This window comes from Hesperophylax consimilis, chromosome 3, assembly GCF_061612785.1.
Source record: "Hesperophylax consimilis isolate HC1 chromosome 3, BYU_Hcon_1.0, whole genome shotgun sequence".
Taxonomy (NCBI): domain Eukaryota; kingdom Metazoa; phylum Arthropoda; class Insecta; order Trichoptera; family Limnephilidae; genus Hesperophylax; species Hesperophylax consimilis.
The window spans coordinates 38,936,645-38,957,361 of record NC_142838.1 but is presented as its reverse complement, the minus strand read 5'-3'; the positions used below and the strand labels follow the sequence as shown (position 1 = coordinate 38,957,361).

General features: G+C 32.9%; 1 long non-coding RNA gene across 1 annotated transcript; it reads left to right on the top strand.

The window, feature by feature from the left end:
- Positions 1-3,480: 3,480 nt before the first annotated feature.
- Positions 3,481-15,813, top strand: LOC149425451 (uncharacterized). The gene is made up of 2 exons (XR_016305682.1): positions 3,481-3,526; positions 15,525-15,813. It is a non-coding gene; the product is annotated as an uncharacterized LOC149425451 (long non-coding RNA).
- Positions 15,814-20,717: the final 4,904 nt, after the last annotated feature.

The window sequence follows — 20,717 nt, the reverse complement described above, 5'->3', positions numbered from 1 at the left end:
TGACTGTACATTAGATTTCGAAAAACCTCCCCCATTCTCTTTTCCCACCTCTTAAAGCAGAATTTTAATACACACTTGACTTTCAAAAGAAAAGGAAAATTACTATCCATTTTATTTGATTTCTAAAAACTCTGCTTTAAGTCCAGGCAACACCGGGGATTGACCAAATCGGACTAATTGGATGTGGAACCTAATTACCAATCGCAATCCCATTTAGTCCTAAAGATATATTATTATTATTTGATTGAAATGAAAAGTTCATAATGATGATACCCAATTCTGTATTTCAAATTTAAGCAAAGAATGGTCAGACTTTTGTATCACTAAACACACCCACATCGCAATTCTTGTGTTCTTCTATAATCTGTGTTTTGGTAGTAGAAGGGAATTGCCAGCATAACATTTTTTTTTTATGTTATCAAACACATTTACAACAACATTTTGCGGGAAAATACGGACATACCTACCTAATCAATGCTGTTATTCAGCATATTTCTTAAAAATCTTTGTTCAAAAAGAAAATTTTCTGGAAACCTATTGATAAAAAGATTTGTGCCGATTCACTTGTCAGTAATTGAATGTTTTTAGACTAGATAAATGCACTAAAGATATTTATAAACCGATATAGATGTGATGTGGGCGTTTAAATGTGATGTAGGCGTTTAAACGTGATGTGCGCGTTTAAATGTGATGTGCACACTTAAATGTGATGTGAGCGTTTAAATATGATGTGGGCGTTTAAATGTGATGTGGGCATTTAAATGTGATGTGGGCGTTTAAATGTTATGTGCACGTTTAAATGTGATGTAAGCGTTTAAATGTGATGTGGGCGTTCAAATGTGATGTGGGCGTTTAAATGTGATGTGAGCGTTTAAATTTTATGTGGGCGTTTTTAATGTGATGTGGGCGTTTAAATGTGATGTGAGCGTTAAATGTTATGTGGGCGTTTAAATGTTATGTGCACGTTTAAATGTGATGTAAGCGTTTAAATGTGATGTGGACGTTTAAATGTGATGTGAGCGTTTAAATGTGATGTGCACGTTTAAATGTGATGTAAGCGTTTAAATATGATGTGGGCGTTTAAATGTGATATGCACGTTTAAATGTGATGTGCACGTTTAAATGTGATGTGCACGTTTAAATGTGATGTGAGCGTTTAAATATGATGTGGGCATTTAAATGTGATGTGGGCGTTTAAATGTGATGTGAGCGTTTAAATGTGATGTGCACGTTTAAATGTGATGTGCACATTTAAATGTGATGTGCACGTTTAAATGTGATGTGAGCGTTTAAATATGATTTGGGCGTTTAAATGTGATGTGCACGTTTAAATGTGATGTAAGCGTTTAAATATGATGTGGGCGTTTAAATGTGATGTGCACGTTTAAATGTGATGTGCACATTTAAATGTGATGTGCACGTTTAAATGTGATGTGAGCGTTTAAATATGATTTGGGCGTTTAAATGTGATGTAAGTGTTTAAATGTGATGTGCACGTTTAAATGTGATGTAAGCATTTAAATATGATGTAAGCGTTTAAAGGATATTTTTTTCCTTCGGGAGAGTTTGAGTTCTAAGGAGATTGGCGACATCAGATTTATTTCAAATCGGTATTGATCACACTTCTAAACCAACACAAAATTCTCATGCACTTCAAAATGTTAAATTAAAATGATAGAAGTAGTCAGGGACACCTGAGAAAGGAAAAGCAAGATCAAGTGAATCGAATACTTGAGTCAGGTCATGTCAAGAGTCAGAATAACAAAATAGCATGTATGAATGTGAATGAAGCAAGGAGTGTGTCGAGATAATGAGGCGGTTTATTCTCTCTCAGTGGCGGCTAGCACTAAGGAGTATTAGACCAAACCACTACCAAAATTTCTGCATCTCTTAAAATCATAATACCACTAAAAATCAAAGCAAATAACAGTAATACTATAAAAGTATTAATTTGAATTCTAACAGCCCGAATTTCGTTCTTTATATCACGTGTCATAAGTCATGTGTTGCCAGCGCAATCTATATCGCTCATCGACAAACGTCACTTGGGAACATCGATTATCTATAAGTGCTGAGCGTGGATATTGAGCATAGTATTGAAAATTCTCCGAAACATGAACGGCACTCACCAATGCCTCGGAAATTCTTCGGCGAGATTGCTCCACTTAAGTTCACAGTTTGCATAATGATAATTCCAGCAGATCATTATAAGCTTCAAAATTGCTACATTACCTGACCTGACATATGGGTAATATTTTTAGCGCACCGCCCATTTCAGTGAGTACAAACTGCCACTGTTCTCTCTGCCTACCACTGCTGAGAAACGGCTTGTTGGTCAGTTAGTATCACAAGCCGCCACTATTCTCTCTGCCTACCACTGCTGAGAAACGGCTCGTTGGTAAGTTAGTATCACAAGCTGCCACTGTTCTCTCTGCCTACCACTGCTGAGAAACGGCTCGTTGGTAATTTAGTATCACAAGCCGCCACTGTTCTCTCTGCCTACCACTGCCGAGAAATGGCTTGTTGGTCAGTTAGTATCAAAAAGTTTATTTTCAAGTGGAAATGTTTCATCTTACCATTCAGATACTTGTAATGTAATATGTTTACCTTTTCTTACATATTATTCTTATGTAAATGCATATTATTTAATAGTGTAAATATTTATAAGCCGGCGAGGTGTGCGCTTATTGTCAATACTGAATGTTTTCCTTAACTTGGTTTATGTAACGTTCCAATAGTGCATGGTCAGTAGACATCTTCAATTTATCACTAAATAAATACAAAAGATTTTTAAAGGTGCATTTCATTTGCTTATAAATAATTTTTACTATTCCTACGTAAAAGCCCCTTAAAAAGGGGCCAATAATGAAAAATAAATATTTTTGCAAACCGTACATTGAAATTAATATATCTAAATTTAGTAGGTACAGATAAGTTTTATTTTTCATTCCACTCTATGATACTTGCATTAATATTCAAAATTAGATTTAGATATTTGCAAATAACTTTTAAATTAAAAAGGAATATAAAAATCGGCATAGGTAAGTACTTATCTTTGCAGTTGGTGGCATCGCTGGTGAAGATTGTGAGGATAAAATATTTTAAAATAACATAATTTATCACTTAGTTCTTCCTTTGAAAACCGCACATTTTGTTGTTTTTTTGTAATTTAATCATTTTTTTAATATCACATATGCGTTAATGCGTGCCGAATGGCGATATGAAAAAAAAAATCACAGTTAGTCACCAAAAAGTCTCTTTCAAACTATGTAGTTTTCAATTTCCAAGCGCCTCTACTAATAATAGTTGTGAGAATTTACACGAGAGGCAAATATGAGCAGTCCAAATATTAACAAAACACTCCCCCCATTGCTTTCACACATACTTAACTAATTCAAGACAAACAAAAACTTACCTAGAACCCATATATAAGGTGGCAGAACACGTCTCCCAGAACAGTTGGAACTAAACTCTTTAACAGTTAATAACAATAAATAATACATACTTCAAAATGAAAGTGCAAGTGGTAAGTTTAAAAAATATATTATTTATGTTAAGTACACAAAGTTTTGTTAGTGTCATCTTTGATAATTACTTACAAAAGTACAGTCTGATACGTGTTTTCCGAAGACTCCGTAATATAATACATAACTCAGCAATTGTTCGCGTATTACCTTTGATGTTCTTATTAAAATTTAAGAAAATAATTATACTCAGGGGGTATTTCACCATCCCCTCGATAATACTTATCGAGTCGATAACTGTCCATTATAATAAATAAATACATGCAATAGGTAGAATTCTCGGCTAACTTATCCGGTACATAAGGCCATTATTCATGGGTTCGAGTACCCAAGCAAACTTGGACTTTATAAATAAGTATATCATTAAATTGTAGATCGAAAATACATTTTATTCTGTGGATATTGTCTTTTATATCTTATCATGAGGAGTTTTTGAAAAAAAAAATTATGTAAAATTATAGTAATGGTTAATTAACTGTCAGCAGAAACTCTATAGTTTGCATACGGTTGACATTTGTCGTATATAAAGTTTATATTTCCATTGTCCTGAAGAATGTTGAGTACAACCGAAACCGGTCGACCAACATAACTCAAGTATTGTGGTTTAAAACCAAGTAATTTTTTTTTTCATTTATATAAAAGTAATTTATGAAAGAAAACTTTGGTAGTTATAAAAACACATTTTTCAAATAGCTATTTAAAATATATTCTTATTACTTGGTTACTTATTATTTTGGTAATTAATTTAAAAACAATTATATAAACTAGCAGTTAAAAACCCGCTCCGCGGGTTTTTGCTGCTAGGCCCTGCGGGCGGCACTTCGTTGGGCTTCGCCCAGTTTGAGTGATACTAACAGTTACATTTAATAGGTAGATATTAGATCAATGGGTAGATATATAATAGAAAGACATTCTGAACCATTAAACACCCCTCACCCCAAAATAAATCTCGTCAATGAGAAAAATGTTTCCTCTTCCATACCACCGAAATGATTTAATTTTTAAATCGAAACTTAAATTGCAAAATATTTATATGTAATTTGAAAATAAAAAAAAATATCAACATATTACAATATTACATATAACTTTGGTAATATAATATACTCTTACCAAAAGACTGTCAAAGTAATTACATTTTTTTTAAATATATTAAGAATTATTTTATTGGGATATGTCCTAAAAATCTACATATTTGGGTGAAATAATATTACGCTCTTACCTAACGATTGTCAAAGTAAATACACCAAAACTCTCTTAATTCTTAGGCTGAAAACCTTACAGGTGGGATAAATTGAGTCAAAAAACAAAACTTTTTAAGCAAGTACATTTTATTATACTTTTATTTTTTACAATCTACAACATAATATTATACACTTTCATTAGGAAAAAATCTCTTTATAAACAATATTATCCGTATACCAATCAGTCAGAATTTGTATAAATAACGATGACTGCGCTCAAACTGTCCATGAGAAAATACTGGTTCAGGAAGTAACAGTCCACCCCGTTCAAAAGTTTGTCCTTGAGATTTATTGATGGTCATTGCATAAGCTAATTTGACTAATTGTAACATCCGAAAAAGTGTTTTAAATTCTAGGAATGAAATGTACTGTACCTTTTCTGTTCCCCGTAATGATTTTGGCTTGAATTAAGTTACAGCTGAAATTTTTATAGCACCGCTTTTGTGAGATATCACCTCAGGGGCGCTTTCCGTTGAAGTACATCCTCATTGATAGCATAAACATGACTATTTTTAGGGCACAATATGGTACGTTGACTCATCACTAAGGCATCAGGAGTTGTATGTGTCTCACTGTATATATAGTGAATAATATCTTGACAAATATTTACATTGGGAATAAGCACAGATGATTCTAATGTTCCTTCTACCGAAGGAAGTTTGCCATCTTCCAAGTCCAAAAGCCATTTAGAAAATATATTTTCACTTTCTAAAGCTCTGACATTTGTTTTTAATTGAAAAGTTTTCAAATGGTACCAAAGTATGCTGCTTTTTATGCAAGCGGCAATTAATTGTCCTCGTGAAGTATGTCGACACACTGGAAGGATCTGACGAAAGTCTCCGCCCAAAACAATAACTTTGTTACCAAAGACAGAATCACTTCCCATGATATCACGTATAGTACGCTCAATAACTTCTAAAGCTACACCTGGTGCTTCATCCCATATTATAATATCTGCTTCCGTTATAATTTTCCGATTCTTTGATGTGACCTTACATGTTGTATTGTCCTGTAAATTGATGGGTAAATTAAAAGCAGTATGATAAAACTCTTTTACCTTTTCGTCTTAGAGTGTGAATTAAAGTTTAGTAAAGGTATGTTTTCCCTGTTTCGCCTGGGCCATCAATGAAGAAACATTCATTGTCATCATTTTCATGTGAAAAAACTTATTCAAAATAGAATTATATGCTTGAAGTTGTACGCCATTGAGTTTGGCAGCCATCAATTCACCTAAAGTGTTTTCAGAAATTACATTAAAATCAGATACTTGTCCAAAGGGATTGCATGTAAAAGTTATGACGACGACAGGACGACCAAATTTACGTACCATTGCCATTGAAACTTGATAAAGTTTATTCACATGGCGTGGTCCACCAGTAAATGAAGATGGAAGAATGACTGTATTACCTGCACATACTCCTCTATCGGTGGCTAAATTTCTTACATGGTTTTGCAAACCTTGATAGCATTCCACTCTGAGGTGTCGTTGGTTTTTCCTAATGTAATCTAGGCGACCAGATTGGTAAATAATGTAAGTGCCATGAATTAAATACTGTTGAAAAAGTTTACCCGCATAATGGATTGGATTAAATATGTTTCTTCGCACTGCTAATTTACTTGCATAAAACTACATAGCAGTTACAGTATGACATTGAGCAGTACAGAAATCAGCATGATGCTGAAAGCCTGGAGTCCAACCACATTCACCTGATGGAAATAGTAGTGGGAAAACCATGGGATCTAAATGCTTTGATAAAGTTGCCATCCTTTGAGGTCCTTCAACATTTTTAGGTTAAACAGCGATATCTATACCCGATGACAAATTCCCGTCTGTCTGCTACGTAAACCATGGCGATATCGTGAGAACTGGTTGGAGCATTGTACCTCTGATGAACGTGTAAATAATAGACGTATATCTCTCACCTGCCCACCCTCAGCCGCAATGCGTATTTCTTCTTCCTCGACAGCTTCTTTTAGTTCAATCATCAATTATTTGCATTATATTTTTATAGCAATCGGCATAACATGGATGACTCATACGCACTCTAACAGCCTCATCAGGATCATATAGATAAAGCTGAGCATAGGAAGGTATTTTACCTGCAACTTGTATACTTCTGGAAGTCAGATGATAAACCTAACCAAATTTTTTTAAACAATATGGACCATTACCTGGGATATTAGCTATTTGCGCTCCAAATGAGGCAAATCTATTAGCACTGTATACATCTAGTAGCATTTGTATTGACAAACAAAATTCCTAAAGTTTTTAGATTGACTACAATCTCCTGTCAATCATTCGTTAAGTGCTGGAGGATAAGCTAAAATTTGTGGTATATGGCACTTCAATCGCTTGGTAAATTTCCCTCTCATTCGAACATTCCGAAATTTGACCAATTCTGGTAAAATATTGCCCACATACCTTTTAGCCATAGTAATTAAATTGAAATAATAATCTGAAAATAAAATATTTCTTTTTAGCGATTCACAGCGATAGTTTTTAAAAGAAATATCTACGGTTATCACGTCAATAATAATTCTGTAATTATCACATATAAACATGACAGCTGATGACAGCGAATGGGGTCGGTGTTGTAATATCAAAAAATAATTAATTACGTATAAGTATCGAGTGGAACTGGTTATTTTTTATTTAATTTATAATGGTGGATTTATAATTATATATTATATTTATTATTTATAATTATAATATATCTCACATTAAATAATCACACTGACATTGTACATTGCTTGACACTAACTGGCTATAAAAGTTTTTTACATTGATTGGAAATCCATATACGCTGGCAACACTGAACAATCTGTCTTTCGCGTGAATAATGATAAACGTCAAATTTTAATACGTAATTGTGGATAATTTTTATTGTAATGTAATGAATCCAATGGATTGTCAACTTTCTAAAACATATTCTCTTCGATATTATCAAAAAATTATATGAGCATCGTGTCTTAATTTTCAAATCGTGTCTTTTCAAGTAAGCGGAATTTAACCGAAACAGACAATTTAAATTTGACCAATCAGAGGGCCTACACCGTCCAGACGCTGGAGTATTAATAATATCAGATATAATATCTCCCATAATGTCGAAGAAACATATTCATATTCCCCCTTACTTATAAAGGTATAAATATAATGCGGCCAGGAAGGTTGGAACATTGAAAAACTTGACTATAAAATAAAATACTTTTTGTTTTAAAACCACGAGTTTTTAATAATTTTTAGAACCGACCGGTTTCGCTTTTCTCAAGCATCATCAGGCTACAAATTATTATTAGTAATTGTTAAGTTGATATTATTAGTAATAATTTGTAGCCTTATTAGTAATAATTTGTACCCTGTTTTCGTAGTAATAATTTGTACCCTGATGATGCTTGAGTAAAGCGAAACCGGTTGGTTCTAAAAATTATTAAAAACTCGTGGTTTTAAAACAAAAAGTATTTTATTTTATTAAATATGTCAAACCACAAAGTGATTGCTTTCTACAATAATATAAAAACTTTCTCATTACCACGGCTTTTAAAACTTTTTAATGTTAAAACGCCTTTAAACCAGACTTAAGGCTGGCTTTACAATTCCAACGTGGAACCGACGTATAAGAAACTAACTAGTAAGAAGGTTAATGTGTTTGTATTGGCTATGTAGAGCAATATATCGTTGCTTCCACCCAGAGGCGGATTTGCCCTTAGGCCTATGTAGGCCCGGGCCTAGGGCGGCCAGATATTAGGGGCGGCCAATCGTGACAAAAAAGACACAGATGATAACAAGAAATTTCTTCCTAAGTACCTAAATATTCTACGTACGAAATAGCGATATGCAAGAGCGTGTTCACACACAGCACACAGCGCGCCCCCACGCCCCGCAGCCGCCCTCGCCACATCTATTATGGGTACTGAGAAAGGGGCGGCGACATGGTCTGGGGCCTAGGGCGGCCAAGACTGCAAATCCGCCTCTGCTTCCACCGCAAAATTACCTAACTGACAATTTTCACTTTTTGGACTAATGATGCAAATTTGTCTGCAATTATGACCCTTACGTCCATACAAAATTATACAATAAACAAAAATATGGTTTTTAAAACATAATTCAAATACTAAATTACCTATCTGACAGCTTCTCATTTGTGCCTGCAAAATTATCTAACTGCCATTTTAACTTGAGAGATTTCACGCATTGTGTTGCGCTGCATTCAAACTCCAAAATTGTAATTTTAAATAGAATTTACCATGCAAAGTGAACTGTGACAAATATATAAGATATTTATAAATCCATTTTATACATGAAATACACTTATAAATAGTCAGTTATGTTTAAATATAACAATTTATTGAACTTGTCTGTTATAGATTTTTGCAAGTTAGAATATTTTTGCTACCGCCTTTTTTTTAGCAGTTATCAAATTTTGCATCATACATAATGAATGAGAATAACTTGTCTGCCGTTGATATTGAGCAACTTCTGCTGATGGATGATATTATTACATTTCCTTACGATGATCTTGGGAATGAATTAAATACTAATGAAATGATTATCACTGAGGAAAAAGTCTCTGAAAATCTAGATCCGGATAACGAAGCTGTACCAGAATGCAATATTTCATATAATTCTGAAAATAATGGAGAAAGATGTATCTGTTAACCTGGATTCTGATGACAAGGCTGCATTAGAATGCAGTAGCTCAGATGATTCAAATTCTGATGGCGATGTCCCAAGGAAAACAATTTCCTCCGAGTACGAGTGTTGACAATATTGAAAATGTTAGTTTGGAAAATGATACTAACATAGTAACAATATCTACAAGAGAAACTAACAAAAGAATGAGAATGCAGGGAAAGGATTATATGGGTTTAAAAAACAAAATGATGGAAAATACTTTGTTCGGGCATAACGCTAATAAATTATAATTATTTTATTACCTACATCCTATTTGTTCCCACCTTGCCATCGGGAGATAGGGATTTGGTCTGACCGGCGCGAGCCAGTACAATTTCTACCACCTACCAATACGCGTCTCGGGTCATACATTTCAATGGACATTTCTTTCGTGGTCGATATCTAGTGACGGAAATAGATTAATACTGTGTGAGTTTGGTGCTACTACAGAGGCTGTAAGGAGATACCAGTACAAGGTAGGACTTTCCCTTAATTCTGGTGGCATCCTCAAATTCCTATTCCCGTTCCCGTATATCGATCATTTTGCACCCGACACAGACGCTAAAGTTTTTCAAGAGCTATCGAAACATACTTGTTGAGTGAATCCCAGGCACCTATTTGTTCTTCCTGACTTCTGCATGACTTTTAAAAACAAACATTGTCATGAATTTAATGATATTCAGAGGCAACAAATGTTTACTTATTTTTGGTAAAATATGAACCGGGATATGAAAAAAATATATATCAGCTCTTTAACAGATAGTATTCCTACAAAGCGGCCTTCTGCCTGTGAGAGTTAAGAAGGCAATATTCTCACGTTTACTACTTGAAAAATGGTGAAGAAAAAAAGCAAGTTTGTAAGAAAACATTTGACAGTATTTTTGATTTGGATTCAGCTACTGTCACAAATTGGATTACAGCCTTCAAAAGTGGTATGCACACACACAAATCCAATTCGAAAGTCCCACTACGTAGACGCAATAATAATACAACTATGGAAGAAGGGCGAAATGTAATGATAATTTTTTTTTAAATCTATGATGCTTCTGTCACATTATTGCAGGGCATACGTTCACTATTGATATGCAAGCTGTAAAACTTGCTCCCTGTTTTGAAAGCAAGTGCATTTTATTATAAAACAAAACTTTGTGTCCACAATTATACGATTTATAACATGGTAACAAAGGATTGCTACCTATGGGATGAGTGTGAAGGGGGTTTGATTGCCAATATATTTTCCACAATACTTATGAAAGTTTTAGAATCATACATAGCAGCAAACACCCAAAAAAAAATATAGTTTTGTACACAGATGGTTGTGGTTATCAAAACAAAAACACAACTCTTTCAAACGCACTACTTAGATTAAGTTTAACTCACATTAATATAGAAATAGAGCATAACTATTTAGAAAAGGGTCATACCCTAATGGAAGAACATAGCTGCCATAGTTTAATTGAACGAAAACTTAAAAATAACTAAATCTACTTCCCAACCGATTATGTGGGAGTATGCAGAGAAGCTAGAATTTCTCAACCCACTTCAGTATTTAAGTTACGAATATTTTTTGAATTATGACAATGTTAATGTCTATAGTTCAATTCGTCCAGGACATAGACGAGTTGACCCAACAGTAGCAGATTTAAGATGCTTGCAATATTTGGCTGGTAGACTTAACTTTAAACTTAATTTTAATGATTCGTGGAAGCCATTATCAAAGCCACCAGTTTCAACCTTAAACGACTACGCTCAACCAGCACAGCTGTATAAGAGACAGATAAAAATTAAACAAAATTGAAAAATTCAACCACCTCCAGGATTTGAAAAGTGTCCTTCCGAAATTCTGTTGGGAGTTTTATGATAAACTTTTTCATTAAATATTATTTTAAGTGTCATAGAACAGTGTTAATTTTTATATTATTTTATCAAAAATCATTATTATTTGATAGACCGAAGACGTCTAATTTCTTAATTTTTTGTTCATCTTGTTTTTGATTTATTTTATTTTCGTAACTTTAGTGTTATAAAACGAAAAATAATGTAAATATTCTGTTCTGGAAGTACTACTAGGTAGTAAATTTTACGTGCAAAATTCCATAAGTGACAAAATTTTTCAATGCAAAAATACTTATCTAACACTGCCACTACACTGTTTAAAAAAAAAATATTTTGTCCAAATAAAATACAATGAAAAAAATATTCATTAGATACGTCTTTTATTAAAATAAAAAAATCAGTCTAATTATAAAATGGGAAGGTTTTTTCGCTTTCCTGAAAAAGTACATTTTTGCAGTTAGGTAATTTTGCGGTGGAAGCAACGATATTCTAACCAGATAAAACAGAACATGTGACAGAATAGGATAGGTTGTGTTTGTTTTTTTCTTTTTATTCCTTATTATATCCTTTTTTGTCATGGAACTATAGTGTAATGAATATCTAAATCTCTCAATTCTTATATTCTTGCCAATTTGTAAGAATGAAACTCCTACTAGACTATATTAGAATATTAATATAGTCAATAATATATCAAGATTTTTTTCGACACTAATTTACTGTCACTTAATAATGAAAAGACATTTGTAATTCCATTTGCAATCCATACAAATGATACTCCTAAAAATTTTAACATTTTCATACATAATAATACTAAAATTCACAGCCAAAACTATTGCAAATCAAACTGTACAGTACTAAAAACAACAAATAAAATTAAATATCTAGGAGTAATTAATTATTGATAAAAATCTGAAATGGAAGGAGCAAATATGTCAAGTAGTAAACAAAATTAGAAAATTAATATATATATTTTTAAGAATTAGAAACTTTCTGTCGATAAATATGCCTTAGTTCAATCCACTTTACAATACGCTATTATTAGTTGGGGATCCGCGTATAAATGTAACCTTCTTCCAATTGAAATTATACAAAGAACAATTATTAAAATTATATTAAAAAAATCCTTTGACTACCCAACAGAACGCCTGTCTGAAGAATTTCAAGTACCTACATTTAAAGACCTATATATTAAAAACTCACTAATCCAAATTATAAAAGAAAAAGATAAATATCAATTTTTAAATGAAAACAGAACGCGACTTAGACATGTTTTTCTATGCCCAAAACTAAATACGTCTTTTGCACAACATCATTATACTTACCAAGGAAGAACGATTTTTTCAATCGTCTACCAGAAGAAATCAGAAGCATTAATGATAAAACCCGAATACTGCTCTCTGTTGTGATGTTTTGGACATCCACAAAAATAAACGATAAATAATAAAATAACGTGCTCTAAAAATTTTTTGTTTAAACAACGACGGAAGATTTATTGACAGACAGGCCTTGAGTAAACAGATTCCCACGGGAAAGGAGAGACCGGAGGACAGTCGGGTTTGGAACTTGAGTGCGTTGACAGCTCCATGAAATCTATACAAATGAGAAGTGTTGTGTGAAATTGCAGTGAATTAGTGGATTCAGATGGTGTTAATAGTATTGTGGAATTTTGAACTAAAGTGAAATATTATTGAACCGGTTTTGTGCGAAGTGAAAGTGGTTGGACTCAGTGAGAAAACAATTAATAATAATGACAATAATAATAATTGGATAATTTGTAGAGCGCCGTTTTGTAAAAACCCACCTCAGGGGCGCCAGGTGTTGTGCAATCGCGATTGTGTTATAAAGTTGTGTTGATTTAAACGTGATTTCGTATACAGTTCGAACTAGATTGCTTGTCTTAAAAACATGAAAATAATAAAAATATTGATTGCGTTTTAAAATAGAGTGAATGTACTTAAAGGCAGGAAGTGTTTAATCGGGCTAAGTTATTGATTTGGCGAGATGGCATTCTATCCACGGAGACCGAAACCCAGAGAATCAAATAGATTATTAACTGTGGGTTCGAATCCTAACAGATTAGGGAGGTACAATTTTATTTACAGGAATATTTAATTACCCTTTTATAAGCGTAGGGAGGAGGTCGAAAATTAAAGTGATTTAGCTATATAGTGTAACCAGGTAAGCTTCACGCTGAGAATGAGAGGTGCCTAACTGGGTGAGTTTTTTATATTATTTATTAAATTCCAGAGGACCCCCTTTAAAAGACGGATACAACTAAGTTTACGACACCTGCCGCCCAAATAATGTTATCATTAAAAGGAATACCCTAGACGGATTGTCAATCAGCTGTGAGTGAGAGACAGGCCAATGACTTTTCATATATAGGCCGAGAGGCGCGGAGTACAGTCAGTCAAAGGGGAAGTTTTGCTAGCGTATGCCGTCCCAAATTGAAAGCGTTCGGATGCAACCAGACGGAACAAAATGAAAACTTTTCTTCTGTTATTTGACTTTTCTAATTTAATACTTTTCATCTATTGTTTGACTTTCTAAGTTACGAATTGGGATGCACGAAAACGAATCTAAAGTCGAAAGAGGGAGATGGTAATCTCCGAAATAAAACTACCAACCGAACAACTTTTCTCAACAGGTATCTTTCGAGAGGTAGGCAGCCTCTTTAAATTAAATGCAAAACATCAAACCAATTATCCGTTTATACCTTACCTGAGAGGATAGGTATTCAGTAGGAGTTACCCATACCTAATACACGAGGATGCTAGTAACCTCATAAAATAAATACTGGAACCAAATATTAAAATACAGACAGTCCTCATCCCAAATTTGGCATATCGAGTAGACCTTACATATATCTCACATGATAATTGGCTGAATGGGTAGGCACACAACCTATCGTTAATAAGCGGGCAAAATGTCGACAAGATCGTCGTGTGTTATATATGTATTGACCTAGAAAGGGATGTAAATCCCCGACGACGTGGGAGTTACAACGTTTTCTAGAGGTGGCACGTAACTTAGGACCTTACGTGTCACATTTTCGCGACTAGATTCGTGATAAAGGGATGTTATGGTTTTCCCCTTCTACACTCAGTAAAGTAGTTTATCCTGGAGGTGTTTGAGATTGGGGCAATTCTGAAATTGGTGAAGAGACCTGGTTTTCTTTATTCTGGCGTGAAGGTTGCCGATTTGGAACAAGGGGAGACCCGGCCGGTTGTGATATCCAGACACGCAGATATAGATCGCCTTGCTCAAATTATCATCCATCAGTTTTGTTTGGTAAGCGGAGGAGCCAATCTTAACTTGAAAAAAAATTCATTTCCTTTCCTCTCCTTCCCCTCCCAAAATATATACATGGATGGCGCCGACAACTAACACCATAAATTTATCGTATGTATATCACATATATAAAATCTAACACTTTATTATATTCACATTACCCTACGATAGGTAGAATCGAGTAGCTAGGGGGGGGGTGAGCAGGCGACTTAGAAGATAAGGTTTATGAAATGGTTTTGAAAAACAGCGGTAATGGATTCAACTCACTCTATCTCAAAAGAACCAAGGGATACCACACAAAACATAAATAACTAGGTTTCTAAACCGAGAAACAAAAACCCAACACAACGTTCGGTGAAGCCTTTTTATACTGAACCGTCACGTGAAATGAGTACGTTCAAGGTCGTACGTCACGTAGACAAACTAGGATGTACACACTTGAAGGGGTGTGTAATAAAGAAAAGACGGCAGGGAGGACCTTCCTACCCCGGATATATATATAACCAAAGCCTTATGGAAAAGTTACCTACGGGACTTAAGGAAAATGTATCGTAGAAAGAAGAGAAGGAAAAGTTTGAAGTAGAAAGGGCAGATCATTACACTGTCAAGAGACACTTTAAAAATATTCAAAAAAAAAAAAAACTACTGTCACTTAATAAATCTCACAAATATCCTTAGTTTTCCATAACTTCCTTTCTTTTTTAAAAATTTATTATATTAATATATTATCCTGCACTACTATCAAAAAAATACTACAGAAAACATACATTTATGTACAATGAATTATTTAAATACTAACTAACAACAACATTTATGTACACTCCCCTTCCATACACAAGCAAATGCTTTCAATGGAAGAGTAGTAAAAAGACCCCAAGATGTAAAATGAATTATGTACCATGTAAGCATATTATTAAAAATAAAAAATAATTACAAAAAAAAAAAAATTTCTTTGCACAGGTGGTAACAATGGTGTTGTGGCTGGTGCTGGCGGTGGTGGTGTTTGGGGCACCGTCTCACGATGCGGAGCTGCCGGGAGAGCCGCCCGGGTCTGCCACCGGAGACAACGCTAAGCCGCAAGACAACAATTCCTTCGCTTTTCTCAAATTGTTCAAATTGTTCCTGGGTTGAACACGGAAAAATACAGTATATCATTTATCCACTCAAAAGGTTTCTACATATCTTTGTAAATGAGTTTTTGTGTTAATGTGATTCATTTTATTTTAACATAATATAATGTAATGGTGAAAAAAACGTACTTGTAAATTTGTCAAGATTTATGTTAAAATATACAAAGATTTTGAAATAATTTGTTAATAAATTTACGTAACGATTCATAATTTTATTTCCATTTTCATATCACAAGAATGAACAGAATAATCTGCCAGATTTCAACAAAGAATAATTAAATTCGGTAACGTTTTTTAGGTTTAGGTTTTTCAAATATTTTTGCATAAGTTGCTTATCCAACCAAGTTTAAAAAACCACTTTAAAAGGCATTTTGGAAATTAAACTAAAGCCAAAGGAATATGATGACAACAAACAAAAATAAATGTCAAATATGATGAACGAGTTTACTCCAAAAATGTCTAATATAAAACTATCTATCTATATTATGTATGATATATAAAGAAGAGTGCCTGTGGCAGCGTAATTTTGTTTTTAGTACAAATCTACAGTTTATTTCCAATGTTGATGGAATTTTGCACACTTCTCCTTAAAAACAAGAGGAAGGTGACTGTATATTAGATTTCGAAAAACCTCCCCCTATTCCCTTTTCCCACCATTTAAATCAGAATTTCAATACACAAAAAACTTTTTTTTTTTTTTTTTTTTTTCCTTTTCTTTTGAAAGTCAAAAAATTACTATCCATTTTATTAGATTTCTAAAAACTCTGCTCCAAAGTCCAGGCAACACTGGGGATTTCAGCAAGTACTCAATATAAACAATACAAAATAATACGAAAGAAAAATAAAAAAACGGGTAACAAAAAACTGACATTTACATAAAACAAATATTTATGGCACTAAGTTATGAAACAAAAATACATAAAAACAAATGAAGACTTTATTAAACACAAACAAAGAAGATCTTTGAAAGCCACTTTCACCTGTGGCGGATAAAAAGTTAGGTTTTATGACCGCAATTGTTTGCCATTGCGTAAGGGTTATGGGTTAATATGATTTTGCAGGTAGTTGATGCATTCATTGTATTCATAAGTAATGCCATCTAAAAAGAAAAATACTTTGCACATACTCACAAATAATGTCAGACAATGTTATACTAACAATCTAAATAGAAAAATGACTTGTTATGTTATTATATTTATTCAATGTTTTTATTATACAGATTTGTTACTTAGTTAAAAGATGGTAAGATAAAACACAGTAGACAATTAACTTTATACACTATCTATCTAATAATGTCACATAATAAACGTGTCCAGAAGGTAGTATTGCATTATTGGACTTTTTATTCCTAAGAAGCCTTCACAAGGCACATCTTTGCTTTATGGGTACATAGTCATATACATTTTAGGTGCAAATTTTATTTTAACAACAGATAAAGGCTTTGATGCGGAAGAAACTTGGAATTTGTGAAATAGAATAGGAAATCTTCAGATTGGTGGTAACTTGTATTTGAACACATTCCAATAAAAATTCCTAATATGTAATGTAACAGAAATAGGTTCACAATATAATATTATGATAAAAAAATGTATGAAAACCTATTTGTTTATTTGAAAATGTATGAAGGAAAAATAATGTAAATTGTAAGGATTATTCTAAGAGCTGAGGGAATAAAAATGTTGATCAACTTTACATTAAAAATCCTGACAAAGTGATGTATGTACAAGGTTTTTGTATTTACATTAGTTTGTAAAATACCTAATATTTAGGACCTTCGTGGTTGAGGGGTGATGCTTTCTACTAGCAATCCGAAGGTCACGAGTTCAAATCCCGGGGTTTGCAAATAAATCTTAATTAATTGATTTCTGTCGTTTCACAATAAATTCATTAAAAATAATAATAACAATTTGTTGCGTGTTCCAGAGTGGAATGTACTCTCAGTATCGCCCTGGTGAAAGACCACAGTTCAGATTTGAAATGTTGCTTGAAATGGCTTTAGCCATATTTGGTTACCAGATTTGAATAGCCAGGTACTTGCCCACACCCCTTCCCCTCAGCACTACCTACAGCCTCACAACATACCATACCCTAATAGTCTCACTGGCTCCAGACGGTTGAAAGCAGTTTGGACTATGATGCTAAAACTATCTAGAATTATGTTTTTAAAAAAACTATCTAGAATTATACAAATGGTAAGTACCTAATATATGGTGAGTACCTAATTCAATTTTTGTGAATAAAAAAAAACAATGTTGAATTTATGCAAGCATAATATATAATTCAAAATTCATCTGAAGGCCTGATGATGATGATGAGCGAACTTGACTTCCAAAAACTTTCAGCTTTAAATTATTACTCATTACATTGCTATCTAACATTTTTATGATGTTAAATAAAAATTTGTGGACGAATTCGTTTCAAATCAGTTGCAGTGGGGCTTACCATAACAATAGATTAAAATGATACCCCAGCATTTTTTTTAAACAAAGGAGGGTAGATATTGTTCGTAATAATAGTGTACAAATAGATAACTTGGAAACATTCATTATAAATCAGGAAATCCCTAAATAATAATTACAGAATAATCAATAACCAATTCAATTTAACGTATATTCCCATTCTTAATATTATGTTTGTAAGCTGAATCATTTCCCCGCAACCCCTTGAAAGTATCCCTCATTCTTGTTCTATTTCCCTTTCCAACACAGTTTACTTGCTTTTAATATTTCTTTCTGTATTTATTGTCTAGCTTTGTTCCTGATGAGGAAGGGTTTTCTCCAAAACAGAACAATAGTTGGTTAAGGCCCCGTAGTAAGCGTACAAAGATGGTTTGAAAGGGAGCTATGTAAATACGAATGTTACAGGGAGCGCCCTAATATTAAAAAACGATAATAATTAAGCAAAAACGGTGAAAATATTTTATAAAAATGACTCATTTGAAATAGAGCAAAAATCTCTCCACAAATGCTTTAGTTGCATTCAAAGATACACTGTGAATTTTTTCATGCCTATAACTTGTTAAATAACAGAACAAAACGTGTTTTTAATAATTTTTGGAGCTTACTTTGCGATTTTTTTCTATCATGGGAATTTCATATAATTAACATTTCGACATAACAAATGTATGGATATTATCTTCAAAAATAACATATTTTTTAATTAACGAGAAGCTTGTTATAGATCGGTAGAAATTGGGTATGAAGGAGCTTAAAACAACTTTGTTTCATGTAGAATAAATTTAATATAATATGTAGTATTTTCTGTATAGTGGTATTATTTATACATATTAACTTGCACTACATGCATTAGTTATTTATCAAGGAAGATTAATTTTTGCCATATTTAATGTATTGGTTTATATTTATTTACAAATTCTTAAATAAAATTGCCTAGCTCTACACAATTTCAAAGAAATTCATATTAACTGCTGAGGTGTATAAAGTCGGCGTATGTATCTCCTGTGAGCAATAGTATTCTATGAATAGAATCAAAGTATTTATTTACCTAAATGAAATTCACAACAAGTGAGAGTGACTTTTAGCTAGAAATTTCTTGTGTAATCTCAGTCTTGCCCACAGCAAAAAACACTAATATCTGTAGATATGCACAAAAATGAAAGTATAAAATTCCGCTGTGAAAAGGTGGAAGGCATAACCCACATTTGCAAATAATCTACAATTCATTATGTTTTTAAGCTAAAATTTGTCATGTTTTCACAAATCTCCAATTGAATTTTGTAAATGCAAAAAAATTACCTCCCATCTTTTCCAGTAATTTAAATACTGAAACACAAATGTTAACATTAAATACAAAATATCTGTCATTTTTCCCAAATCAATGTCATGTAAAAAAATATAAATAGAATGTAAAGTACTCTCTCATTAATCCGCCATCCCAAAAATTGTAAAAAAAAAAGTGTCCAATTAGTGAAAGCGGTGGATTACATACAAAATATGCAAAAAAATTAAAATAGGTACACTTTAGAAGTTCGGGAGTAAAACCATCATAAACCGAAACTAGTCACAACATAGGTACCTAAAATAAATCTTTTTCAACAGTCATAAAATGCACATCTTCGCTGAAGCAGATTATGTACGCGAATTACACAGTTACGTCAGTGGCAGTTCAAGATTTTTGTGTTTGCTATGGTTGAAAAAAGTGAAAGTATTGATGTTGTTGTAGCCGGAAACAGTAAAATAGTTTTAATTCATTTTTCCTATGAAATTTAAAACAACTATGTGAACTAGATAAAAACTACTTTAAAAAATTGTCTAATTTGGATTCCACTTAACCCCTCCAGTGTTTTAGGGTCATATATGACCGGACGTCCATATTTTTTTTTTCTTTTTTAACGTTGGAAAGAGAAATGATTTCCAGTTTGCCTCAAATATATATACTGTATGCCATTAATAAAACCCTAAAAATAGCCTAAATAAATAATTCATATTTCACGCTGCTATCGTTATAATCGGTTTAACTTTAAAAATTATTTATTATATGAACGAGATGAAGGCAAAGTTTTCTTACAAATTCCCTAAACAAAACGAATTGTCGAACTATCGAGTTTTTTTCTCTCAATTTTTCTACATTTTGAGTAAAAAATTAAGTAAAAATTTGGTTCGCGTTTTTGACAACATTTTTCAAGTTTGATATTAAAATTTTATTATTTAGAAATAGTAATGTTTATGTTAAATGCGTACACCGGAAAGATAATTTTATCTAGTTTCTAAAACAGTATTTGTTTTTAGGGAAAATTAAAAAAATAAGATGTATATAGCGCATTTTAAATACACAGAATACATTGCAAGCTGAACAAAAGTGATGAAAGAACTGAGGTTTTTTTTGTTCCGTCTTGGAAAAATTCTTAAAAGAGTCTCACTGTATAACTGGCAGAACAAAACGAACAGAAACACATGTGACAGTTGCTAGAATATACAGAGAACTAACTGAAATGACCTAAACAAACTATTGAATTAACCCTGATGACTGTTAAAATGGTCAGCAAGAGCGAGCTAGACGGTAG